The sequence below is a fragment of the Triticum dicoccoides genome, chromosome 4B (genome assembly GCF_002162155.2).
Source record: "Triticum dicoccoides isolate Atlit2015 ecotype Zavitan chromosome 4B, WEW_v2.0, whole genome shotgun sequence".
NCBI classification, from domain to species: domain Eukaryota; kingdom Viridiplantae; phylum Streptophyta; class Magnoliopsida; order Poales; family Poaceae; genus Triticum; species Triticum dicoccoides.
In genome coordinates this window covers 17,942,584-17,961,498 of record NC_041387.1, presented here as the reverse complement: position 1 = coordinate 17,961,498, position 18,915 = coordinate 17,942,584, and positions in this window count along the sequence as shown.

Here is an 18,915-nt window from a genome sequence, read left to right as displayed (position 1 = left end):
TCACTTGGATCATCATTTGGAGCCTCACTTGGATCACCATGATCACCATTTAGAGCCTCACTTGGATCACCATTTGGAGCCTCACTTGAATCATTATTTGGAGGATATTTTGGATCATCGTCAAAATCATGCGGCTGTTGACCATCATCATTTGGAACCTCGTCAAAATCCTCATCTGATGCAACCGGCTGTTAACCATCATTTTCATCATCTGTTGAGGCAACCGGCTGCTGACCAACATTTTCATCGAAGCCTTCATCGAAACTCTCTCCGAACGCTGGATCTACTGTGTTATCACAATACTTACCAAAGTGACCAGACCCACCACACCTTGTGCACCTACGCTTCCTCGCTCCAAGTCCAGCTCCTTTGCTGCGAGGTCTGATTCGACTCTTCCTTGGTCTACCTGCTGCTCTCTTCAGAACTGGAGCGCAAAGCTTGAATCCAGGGTCCACCATGTCCCATTGTTGTTTTCCCTCCATAGCAGGCAAGGCATAAGCATATGTGGCTTTGAACCTTGCAACAGAGTAGTAATCATGCACATACTGCTGTATGTTCCCTGCTGGACCTGGGAGAGAAGTGATGAAAATCAAGGCATGAATGCATGGCAACCCAGTTATCTGCCATTGCCTAGAACTGCTGAACTGCAAGTTCTAGCTTCTAAATCCACTGGATATCTCCATTCCCTCTTCTCTTTATCCAAATATGATATCTCTGCTGTGGTACCCGAGCAAAGAGTCATGTTCATTTCCAAGCCTGTTGTCTTCTGCTTCAGTTCATTCATCACGGTAGGGATGATAATGTGGCCCATGAATTTTGCCTCGGCTATTCCTGCACGATAATGAAATTTCTGCATGTATTCTATCCTTATCCTGTCAAGCAAATCCACCACATAATGACCCTTTAGTTTCTGGATCGTTGAATTGAAAGACTCTGCTAGATTATTGTGCACATAGTCAACTTTGCACACTTCACTGAATTGGCTTCTGGCCCATAACTTGGAGTGGTGTGTTTCCAAGTATTCTTTCACTTTCGGATTCATGTATAACTGCCTCAAGTGGTAGTTGTGCTTCTTCACACTGCATGTCAAAGATGCTGGCCATAAATTGTCGGTATACACCTTTCCTTTGAATTTCTTCATGAAATTTGCAGCAAGGTGACGCATGCATTCCCTATGCTCTACTCCAGGGAACACATTATCCACGGCCACTTCTAAACCTTTGCAGGCATCTGTATGAATGACCAACCCATTGGGATGTGCAATAGCCCGGCGGAGATTATGCAAAAACCAAGTCCAGCTCTCCTCAGACTCTGTCTCCAGCACACCATAGGCAACTGGAAATACAAAACTATGTGCATCAACTGCACAAGCTGCTACTAACTGTCCTTTAAACCTCCCTGTGAGAAAAGTGGCATCAATAGCCAAATAAGGCCTGCAGCCTGCCAAAAAACCCCGGCGACAAGCCTCAAAGCAGACAAAAACCCTTCTAAAGCATTCCTTGGTCTTTGTCACTCCCCTGAATGTGTACTCCACGGTGTGGTGATCAATATCTACAATACTACCTGGGCTTGTCCTCTCCACTTCACCTTTGAATGAATACAACAATTGAAAACTTTCCTGCCAGTTACCATAAATAGAATCCATATCATGTTGTTTACCATTGAACAATCTCATGTATGGTAAATCTATCTTGAACTTATCTTTGATGTTCTTCTGCAATTCCTTTGGACCCACTTGCTGGTTTTCTTTCACCCACTTCTTTACTTCTTCTGCCACCCATCTTGACTTGGCTCTACTGATTGTATCCTTCCTAAGTGTTGATTCCTGGCATGTGTGCTTAAAAGGGTTCACTTTGACCTGAACATTAGTGCTATTTCGCATTTTAGATGCGAGCAGCCTCCATGGACAACCCTCAGTTGGACAGTGCACTCTGTAACGTACTTGATCGCTCTTGTCAACTTTGAAAGTACGTTCTATCTTGATGCAGTATGTCACAAGTGCATTTCTACACTCATTCATGGATGCAAAAACTGTACCTTCTTCCAAATTAGGGTTCAAAGGGTCCCATTCAACAGCTGCAAGGTCTTCGTCATCATCCACACGGACTGCATTGTGAGCCTCATCTTGGTTATCAGCCCGAGGTGCCCGTCGTAAATTCCGAATAACATCAGCATATAGCTTCTCTTCATCAACCCCAGAATTGTAGTCATCATGCTCCACTTCAAGGGGGACCCTACTACTGTTGCCCACACTTGTCGAGCCACCACGTCGCCGTGCACCAACTAAACTGTTCTGGCTAGAGATGCCATTACGACGACTTTGTTCTCCCCGAGATGTTGCACCCGTCATCCTAGGTCCAAATGCCTGCTCAAGCACATCAACTTGCAGCCTCACATGAAAATTATCTTTCTCTTTATGCCTAACAAACATGGTAGCTAGCTCTTCATCATTACTAACTGTCACCCATTTCTTTTCCCCATCATAGTATTTGTATACCACTTCATCAAGCAAACCCCAAGGATATTGGCTACAAATTACCTCCCCAAATTGTCTGAAACTCCAATTACTAGCCATTGGCAACCGATAATCAAAACCTCCTTGGTATTTCTTCTGATCCTTTGCATCGAACGTGTACCGGTCCCTTCTAATGTGCATCAAGAAAGCAAAGCGCAACTCCATCCTAACCGGCGAAAAACAGAGACGCAATCAGCACACTAATTGGGCAAACCTACTCGAATCGAGTGTTCTAATGCACAACTAAGCTCAATCTAAACACGAGGCGAGACTTACCCCTCGGGAACCCAGTCGTGGACGCGGCGGATCTCTGGCCCGATACCTGCCTCGCCAGATACTCTGGGGTCGCCGCTGCTCTCCATTTCGGCCTAGGGTTCTTCCTCCTAGTTCAAATAGCTCCAGCAGCCCCCCACCTTTGAGCGCTCCGGCCGGGCCCACGGAAGGAGGCCGCGCCGCGGGTCGAGCAGGTGGCGGGCGCCCCACCCGTGGCGTCGCAGGAAGGTGGCGGGCGTCGCAGGCAGCCGTGGAGCGTAGGCGCAGAAAGGTAGCGGTGGAGTAGGCGTGCAGCTAGTGGCGGGGCAGGTCCTGGCCGCGGCGCAAGTGCCGGCGGCGGCGCAGGTCAGCCGGCCGGCGGGGAAGTGGATGGGCAGAGTGAGCTACGAATGATTTGGGGATTTAGTTGCACGGGCCTACATGTCAGCTCCGGACCCACGTCCACGCGGTCCCACGTGTAAGCTCCGGACCCACAACTTAACGCTGGCGGACGGAATGGACTCAAATATGGCCGTTTGGCCTCGTCATAGTAGCTGTGCATGGACTAGGGGCAAAACTGAGCACAATTTGCATCTGAGGGCAAAACTGAGCACAGAGACACCACTGAGGGCAAAAGGATAATTAACCCTTCTTGAAAAGTCCTGGTTCTGACCCGGCGACTATGGTAACGACGAAGATCCTGTTGGTAAATCGCCGAGCGGGTAGCTGCTATGTCACGCTCCTCATCCAACAGGTCCAAAGCGTCTTGCCGTGCCGTCTCGTTGTCCGCTTCAACATAAGCTGCCACACGAGGTGAGTCATGACGGATGTCACTGGGGAGAACCACCTCCGCTCCATAGACCATAAAGGACGGTGTGTATCCTATGGATCTGTTGGGCATAGTGTTGATACTCCATAACACAGATGGTAGTTCTTCTACCCAACAACCCGGTGTCCTCTGCAAAGGGACCATAAGCCGGGGCTTGATGCCTCTCAAGATTTCTTGATTAGCCCTTTCCGCTTAACCATTGGACTGTGGATGGGCTACTGATGAAACGTCAAGCCGGATGTGTTCACGTTCGCAGAACTCTTTCATGGCACCTTTGGACAAATTGGTACCATTATCTGTGATGATACTGTGTGGAAAGCCAAACCTGAAAATCACCTTTTTGATGAACTGAACTGCCGTGGCCGTGTCACACTTGCTAACAGGTTCTGCCTCTACCCACTTTGTAAACTTGTCAAGCGCCACCACGAGGTGGGTCTTCTTGTCCTTGGACCTTTTGAAAGATCCAACCATATCCAGCCCCCAAGTTGCAAACGGCCAAGTAATTGGAATCATCCTCAATTCTTGGGCCGGTACATGAGCACGTGTGGAAAACTTTTGGCAACCATCACATTGTCTGACCAGATCTTCCGCATCAGCATGAGCAGTCAACCAATAGAAACCATGGCGGAACGCTTTAGCCACCAAGGATTTTGAACCGGTGTGGTGACCACAACCTCCTTCGTGGATCTCACGCAATATTTCACAGCCTTCCTCAGGGGACACACAGCGTTGAAACGCCCCTGACACGCTGCAATGATGCAATTCGCCATTAACAATGGTCATAGACTTGGATCGCCGGATTATCTGCCGGGCCAACGTCTCATCTTCTGGTAACTCGCCCCGGTTCATGTACGCAATATAAGGAAGCGTCCAATCCGGAGTGACGTGAAGAGCTGCCACCAATTGAGCCTCCGGATCAGGAATAGCCAAATCCGCTTCACCGGGGAGCTTGACCGACGGGTTGTGCAGCACGTCCAGAAAAACATTGGGCGGGACCGATTTACGTTGAGAGCCCAACCGGCTTAAAGCGTCCGCCACTTCATTCTTCCGACGGTCCACGTGGTCCACCTGATAGCCCTTGAAATGACCTGCAACAATATCCACCTCACGACGATATGCAGCCATGAGTGGGTCCTTTGAATCCCAAGTGCCAGACACCTGTTGAGCCACTAGGTCCGAGTCACCGAAGCACTTAACCAGGCTTAGATTCATCTCCTTAGCCATCCGGAGACCATGGAGCAAGGCTTCATACTCAGCTGCATTGTTAGTACAAGGGAACATTAAGCGGAGAACGTAACAGAACTTGTCACCTCGTGGGGAAGTTAATACGACTCCAGCCCCCGAGCCCTCCAATTGCCTGGATCCGTCAAAATGGATAGTCCAATATGTGTGATCCAGCTTTTCTTCAGGTGCTTGCAACTCCGTCCAATCATTAATGAAATCCACAAGTGCTTGAGACTTCACCGCCGTCCGACGCACGTACCTCAGACTGTGCGGCCCAAGCTCTATAGCCCACTTGGCAATCTGGCCAGTCGCTTCCCGGTTCTATATGATATCGCCTAAGGGAGCAGAACTGACCACCGTGATGGGGTGCCCTTGGAAATACTGCTTCAGCTTCTGGCTTGCCATGAAAACTCCATATACCAGCTTCTGCCAATGCGGATACCTTTGCTTAGATTCAATAAGTACCTCGCTGATATAGTAAACCGGACGTTGAACCGGATGCTCCTTCCCTGCCTCCTTCTGCTCCACCACAATGGCCACGCTGACTGCGCTGGCGTTAGCAGCAACATATAGCAGAAGCGGCTCCTTGTCAATGGGAGCGGCGAGCACAGGCGGGTTGGCCAATTGCCGCTTTAAGTCCTCAAATGCCTTATCAGCCGCGGGTCTCCAGACGAACTGATCCGTCTTCTTCAACATCTGATATAAAGGAATCACCTTCTCACCAAGGCGGCTGATAAACCGGCTCAACGCGGCAATCCGGCCGGCCACAGGTTGAACATCATTAATACACCTCGGTTTAGCCAGGGAGGTGATGGCTGTGATCTTTTCCGTATTAGCCTCAATTCCTCTGTCTGACACCAGAAAACCCAATAATTTGCCTGCCGGTACACCAAAAACACACTTGGCCAGATTGAGCATCATCTTATACGTCCTCAGGTTATCAAAGGTTTCCTTCAAATCGTCAACCAGAGTCTCCTTCTTCCGTGACTTAACCAAAATATCATCCACGTAAGCATGTGCGGCCAATCTGCTTGTGAAGGCAATTTTGCACACACCGTTGATAGGTTGCCTGGGCACTCTTGAGCCCAAAAGGCATAGACATATAGCAGAAGGCTCCAAAGGGAGTGATGAACGCCGTCTTCTCCTGGTCCTTAACCGCCATTTTGATCTGATGATAGCCAGAATATGCATCCAAAAAACTCAAACGCTTGCAACCCGCCGTAGCATCAATGATTTGATCAATACGAGGGAGGGCAAAAGGATCTGCTGGACAAGCTTTATTAAGGTCTGTGTAATCCACACACATACGCCAGGTGCCGTTTTTCTTAAGGACCAGCACCTGATTAGCCAGCCACTCAGGATGGAAAACTTCAACAATAAAGCCAGCTGCCAAGAGCCTGGCTACTTCTTCACCAATAACTTTGCGTCTTTCTTCGTTAAACGGGCGGAGGAACTGTTTCACCGGTTTGTACTTAGGATCCACATTAAGAGTGTGCTCAGCGAGTTGCCTCGGTACACCTGGCATGTCAGAAGGCTTCCATGCAAAAATGTCCCGATTCTCACGGATGAACTCGATGAGCGCGCTTTCCTATTTCGTATCCAAGTTGACACTGATGCTGAACTGCTTGGACGAATCGCCAGGCACGAAGTCAACAAGCTTAGTCTCAGCTGCCGGTTTGAATTTCAGGGCCGGATCATGCTCTGTAGTTGGCTTCTTCAATGGAGTCATGTCCGCCGGATCAACATTGTCCTTATAGTACTTCAGCTCCTCGGTGGCACAAACCGACTCTGCGTAAGCCGCATCTCCTTCCTCGCACTCCAAAGCGACCTTACGGCTTCCGTGAACCGTTATGGTCCCCTTGTGACCCGGCATCTTGAGCTGTAAATACACATAACAGGGCCGTGCCATAAATTTGGTGTAAGCCGGTCGCCCGAACAGGGCATGATATGGACTTTGGATTTTTACCACTTCAAACGTCAATGTTTCCAATTTGGAGTCATAATCATCACCAAAGGCCACTTCCAGAGCTATTTTACCAACAGGATATGCTGACTTGCCAGGTACCACACCATGGAACACTGTATTGGACAGTTTGAGATGTTTATCCGTTAGTCCCATACGACGGAAGGTCTCATAGTACAGGATGTTAATGCTGCTCCCTCCATCCATGAGCACCTTGGTGAACTTATAACCTCCCACCTGAGGTGCCACCACCAGGGCTAGCTGACCCGGATTGTCGACCCGGGGAGGATGATCCTCTCTACTCCATATAATGGGCTGCTCCGACCAGCGTAGGTAATGGGGCACGGCCGGTTCAACAGCATTGACTGCCCGCTTCTGAACCTTCTGGTCTTGCTTGTCTAAGCTAGTGGTGAAGACATGGTACTGCCCACTATTCAACTGCTTTGGGTTGCTCTGATAACCCGACTGTTGCTGCTGCTGGTTGTAACCACCTTGGTTATTCTGATTGTTCTGATTGTTATGTCCGCCCGGATTACCATTAAATCCTGAACCGAAATTTCCTCCACCGTAACCCGGTCCGGATCCTGAACCGCCGCCAGAGCCGTGATCATACCAGAAAGCATTAGAACTCTTGAACTCCTGCATAATGTAGCAATGTAACGCCCCGGATGCAACTTTCCATATTCGTAACTCCAACACTTGCCTTTTCCGGAGGTGCGATAGGTTATTTCCTTCGTGGTTGGGTTTTGTCTTCGTTTTGCTTCTTATTCATGTCTTGCATCTCATCTCTTTGCCATCTCTTGCATTGCATCATGCCATCATGTCATTAATCTTTGCATCATGAGCTTTGCATCATGTCATTTAATTCAACCAATTAAATTGCATGGATCTTCGGTCCATTTAAATCGAGGGAACCCACATGGTGGTTTCTCTTTAAAACATATACTCCCAATATTATTAGGGAGCTATAATAAAATTCCATTCTCTGGAGTTCACCCATTAACACACTTGCAAAATCCCAATGCCGTTTATTATTTCAATTCTTGGCCTCTAACTTTGCCATATATTCTTTCTTGTTTTTGCGGAGCTTCCCCAAAAATCACAACATTTTTGGACCTTCCTTTTACCTAGTCCTAGTTCAAACCTATTGAATTAAATTCAAATGATTTTGAATTTAATCTTGCAATCTTGCTCACTTCTATTTTCTTGGGACTAGCGCATTTTTTGAGTCCAAGAATATTATTTGCATGTGCTAATTCTTTGCCTATCCTTCTCTTTCTTTTCTTTCTCTTTTTCTGTTTTGTTTTAAATGGGAAAATGAGAGAGAGAAGAGAGAGTGCAGCCTGTAGCCCAGCCGGCCTCTAAGCCGAAGGCCCAGCCGCCCCCACCTTTCCCCGTAACCCTAGCCCGAACCACTCTCCCTCCCATCGATCCCCATCTCTTCCTCTGGCCGCCGCACTCATCTCTCTCCCTCGATCCCCCTCCTCCTTTCTTCCTCGTCGCGCCGAACCAGGGAGACGCTGCCCCCGCGCCCTGTCTTCCTCCTCGCCCTGCGCGCCCGACGCCGCCCCGTGTCCTCAACTCCGGCGGCCACGTACCCCTCCTTTACCTCGCCGCCGACAGCAGCAGCTGCTGCACCCTCGCGCCGAGCGCCGCCCCTTCGCGCCCCTCTGTCATTCGCCTCGGGCTCCTCCGACCTTCCTCGCGCCCGATCTGCTCCAAACCGCGCCACCGGCCAAGTTCCTCGACCTCCGCATCGTCCCGAAGTCCCTCGCCCACCGCTGCACGGTCCAGTCGTTGCTTCTCCCAGCTGCGTCTGTACGTCGACGCCAAGTTTCATTGCCTGCTCACCGCCATCGCCTTAGCAGGAGCTCCGCCTCCCCTACTTCATGCCAAGGCCAACACGGGCCACTTCTTCCAGCCGCTGCTCGGCCATGCCCCGACGACCAGCAGCTCGAGCTACCTCCACGCACCTCCTGTGACCTCCCGAGGTAGGGCCTTTGCTAGTCCCTCGATGCCCCTTCAGTTCAGCAAGACCGGCTACTTCGACTACCACACCGGAACGCAAGTTCATGGATATGCCAAGTTCCTCTGCAAATGTGCATGAATACGCCCGGCGATGCGACAAGTACCTCTACCGACGACCCTGAACATCTACGAAAACGTGTACCTCTACCGTCGCCGTGGATCCGACAAGTACCCCTTCGGATCACCAAGTTCGACTACCATCGTCGTGAACCCCTTCCGAAACGTGTACCACTACCGTCGGCCGTCGAAGACCCCGTGGACCCCGAACATCCATGGGACATGATCAACTACTTCCACTACGAGATGTACGACGACCGTCGCCGAAGAACCGTGTAACGTGAACGTGAACGACTACCGTCGCCGTGTACCACTACTTCCCTCGACGACCCGTGAACGTCTACTTCCTCTACGCCGCTTCAAACTCGAACTGCTCCGAGAATGCTCCCTTGGAAGGTATAACCACCGAGACGACGTCCGTGAACGAATGCCTGTGTTGAACGAGATGCACCGTTTTCACCGTGTCTGAATTGTCACTCGTTGCCATGCCATCGTCTCGTGGGAACCCGGTATCCGGGATCATCCCACCATCTTGCTCAACTCGCTCCCGACACACTTCCTTTTGCATCGGTATCTCCACGAGTACCGGAAACCGATATGTTGCCGTGGCACCATTTTCGGATTCGTTGCCGTGGCACCATTTTCGGATTCGTTGCCGTGGCACCCCTTTCGTTCCGCCATGGTGACCAAATGCTTCATAACATGCTCTTGTCAACATTTTCATAAAATTGCATAAAACTTGAAATGTCATCCGCATCATGATAACAACAATAAAAATGTTTATAATTGTTGTTTGCATTTAATTTGCTTAAATGCCATGTTAAAATGATTTAATTCATAACTAAATAACCGTAGCTCCGATTTAAATAATCTTTATATGTAATTGGGGTAGAAAAATGCATAGATTAACATGTTGCACGTTATTTTTTTTCCTGTTTAACAACATTGAAATATGGTTTAGGACAGAACAGTACCAAACCTTAAAATATGCACATGAGGATTTTCCGGAATTGTTGTTTGTTATTTCCGGCCTCATTTAATCTTGCCTCAATACTTAGTTTTCATATGCTTCACCTCTTGCCATGTTTAAAAACGTTTAATATTGTTGGGTACCTAACAAGAGAGAACTAAATAATTGTTGTGAAGTTCCGTCAATATGCAACTCGTTGCATATTGAGCTCCACTTAACTTGTAGTGTTGCTTGTGCATCTTTGCCATGCCTTGAATCATTAAACCGGACATGCATCATTCTTGTTTGTGCATCATGCCATGTTCATGTGATGATTGTTTACTATGTTGTTTGTTTCTTTCCGGGTTGCTTCAATCGTTAGCTTCGGTTTCGTTCCGGAGTTGTGAGGATTCGTTCGACTACGTCCGTTTGTCTTCTTCATGGACTCGTTCTTCTTCCTTGCGGGCTTTCAGGCAAGATGACCATACCCTCGAAATCACTTCTATCTTTGCTTGCTAGATGCTCGCTCTTTTGCTATGCCTATGCTGCGATACCTACCACTTGCTTATCATGCCTCCCATATTGTTAAACCAAGCCTCTAACCCACCTTGTCCTAGCAAACCGTTGTTTGGCTATGTTACCGCTTTGCTCAGCCCCTCTTATAGCGTTGTTAGTTGCAGGTGAAGATGAAGTTTGTTCCTTGTTGGAACATGGAGATGTTGTTCCTTGTTGGAACATGTTTACTTGTTGGGATATCACAATATATCTTATATTATTAATGCATCTATATACTTGGTAAAGGGTGGAAGGCTTGGCCTTATGCCTGATGTTTTGTTCCACTCTTGCCGCCCTAGTTTCCGTCATACCGGTGTTATGTTCCCGGATTTTGCGTCCCTAACGCGGTCGGGTGATTTATGGGACCCCCTTGACAGTTCGCTTTGAATAAGACTCCTCTAGCAAGGCCCAACATTGGTTTTACCATTTGCCTCACCTATCCCTTTTCTTCCCTTGGGTTTCCGGAGCCCAAGGGTCATCTCTATTTTAGCCCCCCCGGGCCAGTGCTTCTCTAAGTGCTGGTTCGAACCGGGCAGACTGCGGGGCCACCACGGGGAAACTCGAGGATTGGTTTTACTCGTAGGCTGACCTATCCGTTGTGCCCTGAGACCGAGATATGTGCAGCTCCTATCAGGATTTGTCGGCACATCCGGGCGGCTTTGCTGGTCTTGTTTTATTACTGTCGAAATGTCTTGTAGCCGGGATTCCGAGACTGATCGGGTCTTCCCGGGGAGAAGGAATATCCTTCGTTGATCGCGAGAGCTTATCATGGGCTAAGTTGGGACACCCCTGCAGGGTTTGAACTTTCGAAAGCCGTGCCCGCGGTTATGTGGCAGATGGGAATTTGTTAATGTTCGGTTGTAGAAAACCCGAAGTTGACCTTAATTAAAATACACCAACCGCGTGTGTAACCGTGATGGTCTCTTCTCGGCGGAGTCCGGGGAGTGAACACGGTGTTGGAGTTATGCTTGACGTAAGTAGTTTAGGATCACTTCTTGATCATAGTTGTTCGACCGTGCTTTTGCCTTCTCTTCTCGCTCTCACTTGCGTATGTTAGCCACCATATATGCTAGTCGCTTGCTGCAGCTCCACCTCACTACCCTGTCCTACCTTTAAGCTTAAATAGTCTTGATCTCGCGGGTGTGAGATTGCTGAGTCCTCGTGACTCACAGATACTTCCAAAACCAGTTTGCAGGTGCCGATGAAACCGTGCAGGTGACGCTCCCGAGCTCAAGGAGGAGCTCGACGAAGATCTTGTTCTTTGTGTTGTATCATTTCAGTTGATCAGTAGAGGAGCCCAGTCGGGACGATCGGGGATCTGTGTAGCATTTGGGGTAGTCTTCTTTTATTTTGGTTCCGTAGTCGGACCTTGATTGTATCTGGTTGATGTATTGCTTTACTCATGTAATTGTGTGAAGTGGCGATTGTAAGCCAACTATGTATCTCTTTCCCTTATGTATTACATGGGTTGTGTGAAGATTACCTCACTTGCGACTTTGCTTTCAATGCGGTTATGCCTCTAAGTCGTGCTTTGACACGTGGGAGATATAGCCGCATCGAGGGCGTTACAAGTTGGTAATCAGAGCCTTCCCCGACTTAGGAGCCCCCTCTGCTTGATCGTTTTAGCGGCCGAGTTGTGTCTAGAAAAATGTTTTGAGTCATTTAGGAATTATATATCGGAGAGTTTAGGAATTCTTTTTACTCCCCAGTCCCTTCGACCTTCTGGTGAGGTATCCTGACGTAGAGTTTTGACTCTTCTCTTCTAAAATTTCACTAATTTTTTTTAGGATCACGCGGGTATCTTAGAATCGTTCCGATTGTTTTGTGACGACAACATTGTCTTGGTGCCTCCTGTCTGCAGGGGTTTAGTGGAGGTGTCCCGGGGAGTTGAGCTCCGAGGTGTTGTCGTCATAATTTTATCGTTGCAGTTCTGGAATACCTGAGTTTAGTACGCCGACATCGAAAATCTCTTTTGTACAGTTGTTGGTGAGATAACCCTGATAGCCCAGTACTGTGGCGAGTGCGGGAGTATTGCCATAACTCGTATAACGGATGCTTTTCGAAGGTTGAGGTAGATGATTTCCGAAGGTTTCTTGGTTATGTGTTGAAGGATGGATACAGCTGGATCTAGGTATTGTTAGTTTGGGTGATATATATTTGTGTCCCCTGTATCCCCAACAACTGATTGCATAACCAGAAAGTTTCGGGAGTTTATAGGTGGGAATTCAAGTATCTCGTAGGATATCTTTCCAACAGACACATGATACGATATGGGATCCATCATATGTTTGTTTCCGGCTTATTCTACAAGCCAAATCCTTTATTTTATTTTATTTGTGGTATTCGAGTTGCTTCGAAGTCAAATGTGGATTCCATACCTTTTCTAAGCGGTGTTCTCATATTCCTATATGGATACTAATCCTTATTGATCATCGAGATTGACATGTCAATTCTTTTCCAACCGGTGTGTTTCTCTTCAAATTGATCCGATCACTTCAACATTCCCAAGATCAATTATCAGTTCTTTGCAACGGTGTTTGCTTCATCCGTTCCAAGTTGTCTTTGTTTTCCCGCCCTCCCACCCTTTTTCTTCAAGGACGCAGATTTCTTGATCAAGTATCCATCTTATTGATGTGAAGCCTCTCCATTCTTTTCCTCAATGTTCTTATCCGGTGATTTTCTATGAAGTTGCTCAATAACTTCAAGTTCATCATTCTTTGTTATTTTTTCTTCTCCGGTGGACTCAATTCAAGCTTTATCGATCATATCCTTTCCTTGTTTCTAATGTTTTTCTCGTACCGGTGCACCTCTTGATCATCCACTTCTCGCTATTAAATTGTTCCGGAGTGATGAAGATATCTCAGAGGATTCGTTTCCATTCTCAATTTGTTCAAGATATTTCAAGGATGTTATCTCATTCAAGCCATTAAATTCAACCGGTGCAATCTCTCTTTTCAAGCAATTGTTCAACGGTGTTTTCTTTTGAGTGGGCCCTAACCCACAGGTCTTTTCCCAGGATCTTACCTGACTCTTCTAATTTTCCCGGAGTTACTCTGAAATTCTTTTCAAAGTTTGACGTAAGAATGAATTGTCATCAGTCATATGTCTTTCTCCGAAATCTTTCAAATTCTTTTCATCGTTGGGTCAACCTTTCTAATTTTCATTCCGGAGTGCCTCAACAATTCATGGTGGTGTTTCTCATCGTTATTCTCAACATTTGAAGACTGAAGAAGAGTTTCCCTTAAATCTTGTCCATTCTCTTAAAGATTCATGGTTCTAGCTTGATGCCATCCTCTCATAATTGTTTTCGATTGTGAGAATTTGTCTTCACCCAGCTGGAGCATTTCAGGAGTCTTTTCAGTTTGATTCTCCGGAGTCCATCATCTCAGAATTATTCATTCAAGCTTTCAGCTCTCGTTCTCCAAATCTTACCGGTGCATCATTCAAATATCCTCTAATCAGTTCATGATCTCTTCGTTCTCATGTATCTAAATTCTGTCAAGTATCTTTATTCGTTTTCTAAGTCCTCCCGGTGATTCGTTCTCTTTTCTTCATTCATTTTAAATTCTTACAGTGGTTCGTTCAAGATTCCTCTTCCTATGTTCTCATATTAATTTATTCGTTGTTTCAATCCTACCGGTGGTTCGTTGAAGACCTTCCCAAGTTGAGTTATATCTCTCTCAATCCCTTCTACGAGAATAAGTAGTATGCCAAATCCATTGCTTGTCATCAATTTAATTGGTGAAGGATGAGCATAGTGTAATTCTTATTCTTGTATCATCGAGTAAATTCAATTCCTTATTCCGGAGGTTCATCAAAATTCTTGATTTCATTTGTTCAACTTTCTTTCCGGAGTTCCAAGTTTTCTCAGTTATATCATTTCAAAGCTTCATCTTATCATTGCAAGGTTTCACCTTGTGTTTTCAACTTCTCTTTCTTTCTATCACCCTTTTGTTTACCGGAGTTCTTCATGGAGGCGCTACATGGTGGTTCAACAAGGATTCCTTTCATTCTCGTTTTCTTCCTCAAGATTTTTCTTGAAGTTAAGATCCGCCAAGCTTCACTCTAAAATAAACATGGTGTTCAACACATGTCTTGTTTTAAGGAGTTCAAGTATTCTTCATCTTGCATTCCAAGGTGCAATTCTTTCAACCATATATTCGGGGTGGTATTATGTCATCCTTGATAATTTGAGTTCTTGTCTCATGATTCACATGTTGTTAAGAATGAGATAGTTAAATCCATCATTTTCTCTTCGTTCAAGGGATCTTTTCAACCAATCTATCTCTTCGTTGGAGTTATTTGGGTTATATTTCACCTGAAGCTTTCCCTAAGGATTGTTGCTATTTATGGTGCTTATCAATGACCCAAGTTCTTCTTTTATCATCCCGGCGAAATAGTTTCTAGTCTCCTAGTTTTATCAATCCAATCTCTTCCGTGAGTGGCAGTTTGTCACCTCATAATGTTGAGATGTTTTCATAAGTCCACTACAAGCTTATCCTTTCGTTGTTGGTTTTCCAACAACTCCGTCCTAACCTTCTTGCAAGGTTGTTGTTGAAATTCAATTGTGGTAGAAGTTGGCATTTTCTTCTCCATTCCTTTATTCCAATGATCTATCTTCTATTTCTTCTTCCGGAGGCATTGTGATGTTGCTCTCTTCGACCCATCATCTTGTTTTGTCAAGATCATGTCCTTTTCCTTGCTTATCGATTTTACCGGAGTGTTGTGTCTATCGTTCCTCTTTTAACCGGAGTCTCATCCAAGTGCTTTCATTTTGTCAAAATCATGTTCTATTCCTTCCATTTTCAGTCGGAGTGCTGCCCAAATTATTTCATTCTTATTCCTTCTCTATCTAGTTTTAACCGGAGTGGTTTCAATGTGTATCTTGTCATTTAAGCTCTTCTTTCTCGCCGTTTTCCTTGTTCCTTGTCCAACGGAGTGTTTTCATTTTGTTCATCTCCATGGTATTCTTTCTTTCAATTTGTTCAACCTCGCAAGGTTCCTTGGTTTCACTCGTTTGTCAAAGAAGCAACTTTGTTTTACCTCTTCCACTTCCGTTTCTCTCCGGTGCCATCCTAGATCTCGGGACGAGATCCTCTCGTAGTGGTGGAGTGTTGTAACACCCCGGATGCAACTTTCCATATTCGTAACTCCAACTCTTGCCTTTTCCGGAGGTGCGATAGGTTTTTCCTTCGTGGTTGGGTTTTGTCTTCGTTTTGCTTCTTATTCATGTCTTGCATCTCATCTCTTTGCCATCTCTTGCATTGCATCATGCCATCATGTCATTAATCTTTGCATCATGAGCTTTGCATCATGTCATTTAATTCAACCAATTAAATTGCATGGATCTTCGGTCCATTTAAATCGAGGGAACCCACATGGTGGTTTCTCTTTAAAACATATACTCCCAATATTATTAGGGAGCTATAATAAAATTCCATTCTCTGGAGTTCACCCATTAACACACTTGCAAAATCCCAATGCCCTTTATTATTTCAATTCTTGGCCTCTAACTTTGCCATATATTCTTTCTTGTTTTTCCGGAGCTTCCCCAAAAATCACAACATTTTTGGACCTTCCTTTTACCTAGTCCTAGTTCAAACCTATTGAATTAAATTCAAATGATTTTGAATTTAATCTTGCAATCTTGCTCACTTCTATTTTCTTGGGACTAGCGCATTTTTGTGAGTCCAAGAATATTATTTGCATGTGCTAATTCTTTGCCTATCCTTCTCTTTCTTTTCTTTCTCTTTTTCTGTTTTGTTTTAAATGGGAAAATGAGAGAGAGAAGAGAGAGTGCAACCTGTAGCCCAGTCGGCCTCTAAGCCCAAGGCCCAGCCGCCCCCACCTTTCCCCGTAACCCTAGCCCGAACCACTCTCCCTCCGATCGATCCCCATCTCTTCCTCTGGCCGCCGCACTCATCTCTCTCCCTCGATCCCCCTCCTCCTTTCTTCCTCGTCGCGCCGAACCAGGGAGACGCCGCCCCCGCGCCCTGTCTTCCTCCTCGCCCTGCGTGCCCGACGCTGCCCCGCGTCCTCAACTCTGGCGGCCACGTGCCCCTCCTCGACGTCGCCGCCGACAGCAGCAGCTGCTGCACCCTCGCGCCGAGCGCCGCCCCTTCGCGCCCCTCTGTCGTTCGCCTCGGGCTCCTCCGACCTTCCTCGCGCCCGATCTGCTCCAAACCGCGCCACCGGCCAAGTTCCTCGACCTCCGCGTCGTCCCGGATTCCCTCGCCCACCGCTACACGGTCCAGTCGTTGCTTCTCCGAGCTGCGTCTGTACGTCGACGCCAAGTTTCGTTGCCTGCTCGCCGCCATCGCCTTAGCAGGAGCTCCGCCTCCCCTGCTTCATGCCAAGGCCAACACCGGCCACTTCTTCCAGCTGCTGCTCGACCATGCCCCGACGACCAGCAGCTCGAGCTACCTCCACGCACCTCCTGTGACCTCCCGAGGCAGGGCCGTTGCTAGTCCCTCGATGCCCCTTCAGTTCAGCAAGACCGGCTACTTCGACTACCACACCGGAACGCAAGTTCATGGATATGCCAAGTTCCTCTGCAAATGTGCATGAATACGCCCGGCGATGCGACAAGTACCTCTACCGACGACCCCGAACATCTACGAAAACATGTACCTCTACCATCGCCGTGGATCCGACAAGTACCCCTTCGGATCACCAAGTTCGACTACCATCGTCGTGAACCGCTTCCGAAACGTGTACCACTACCGTCGGCCGTCGAAGACCTCGTGGACCCCGAACATCCACGGGACATGATCAACTACTTCCACTACGAGATGTACGACGACCGTCGCCGAAGAACCGTGTAACGTGAATGTGAACGACTACCGTCGCCGTGTACCACTACTTCCCTCGACGACCCGTGAACGTCTACTTCCTCTATGCCGCTTCAAACTCAAACCGCTCCGAGAATGCTCCCTTGGAAGGTATAACCACCGAGACGACGTCCGTGAACGAATGCCTGTGTTGAACGAGGTGCACCGTTTTTACCGTGTCTGAATTGTCACTCGTTGCCATGCCATCGTCTTGTGGGAACCCGGTATCCGGGATCATCCCACCATCTTGCTCAACTCGCTCCCGACACACTTCCTTTTGCATCGGTATCTCCACGAGTACCGGAAACCGATATGTTGCCGTGGCACCATTTTCGGATTCGTTGCCGTGGCACCATTTTCGGATTTGTTGCCGTGGCACCCCTTTCGTTCCGCCATGGTGACCAAATGCTTCATAACATGCTCTTGTCAACATTTTCATAAAATTGCATAAAACTTGAAATGTCATCCGCAACATGATAACAACAATTAAAATGTTTATAATTGTTGTTTGCATTTAATTTGCTTAAATGCCATGTTAAAATGATTTAATTCATAACTAAATAACCGTAGCTCCGATTTAAATAATCTTTATATGTAATTGGGGTAGAAAAATGCATAGATTAACATGTTGCACGTTATTTTTTACCTGTTTAACAACATTGAAATATGGTTTAGGACAGAACAGTACCAAACCTTAAAATATGCACATGAGGATTTTCCGGAATTGTTGTTTGTTATTTCCGGCCTCATTTAATCTTGCCTAAATACTTAGTTTTCATATGCTTCACCTCTTGCCATGTTTAAAAACGTTTAATATTGTTGGGTACCTAACAAGAGAGAACTAAATAATTGTTGTGAAGTTCCGTCAATATGCAACTCGTTGCATATTGAGCTCCACTTAACTTGTAGTGTTGCTTGTGCATCTTTGCCATGCCTTGAATCATTAAACCGGACATGCATCATTCTTGTTTGTGCATCATGCCATGTTCATGTGATGATTGTTTACTATGTTGTTTGTTTATTTCCGGGTTGCTTCTCTCGTTAGCTCCGGTTTCGTTCCGGTGTTGTGAGGATTCGTTCGACTACGTCCGTTTGTCTTCTTCATGGACTCGTTCTTCTTCCTTGCGGGCTTTCAGGCAAGATGACCATACCCTCGAAATCACTTCTATCTTTGCTTGCTAGATGCTCGCTCTTTTGCTATGCCTATGCTGCGATACCTACCACTTGCTTATCATGCCTCCCATATTGTTAAACCAAGCCTCTAACCCACCTTGTCCTAGCAAACCGTTGTTTGGCTATGTTACCGCTTTGCTCAGCCCCTCTTATAGCGTTGTTAGTTGTAGGTGAAGATGAAGTTTATTCCTTGTTGGAACATGGAGATGTTGTTCCTTGTTGGAACATGTTTACTTGTTGGGATATCACAATATATCTTATATTATTAATGCATCTATATACTTGGTAAAGGGTGGAAGGCTCGGCCTTATGCCTGGTGTTTTGTTCCACTCTTGCCGCCCTAGTTTCCGTCATACCGGTGTTATGTTCCCGGATTTTGCGTCCCTAACGCGGTCGGGTGATTTATGGGACCCCCTTGACAGTTCGCTTTGAATAAGACTCCTCCAGCAAGGCCCAACATTGGTTTTACCATTTGCCTCACCTATCCCTTTTTTCCCTTGGGTTTCCGGAGCCCAAGGGTCATCTTTATTTTAGCCCCCC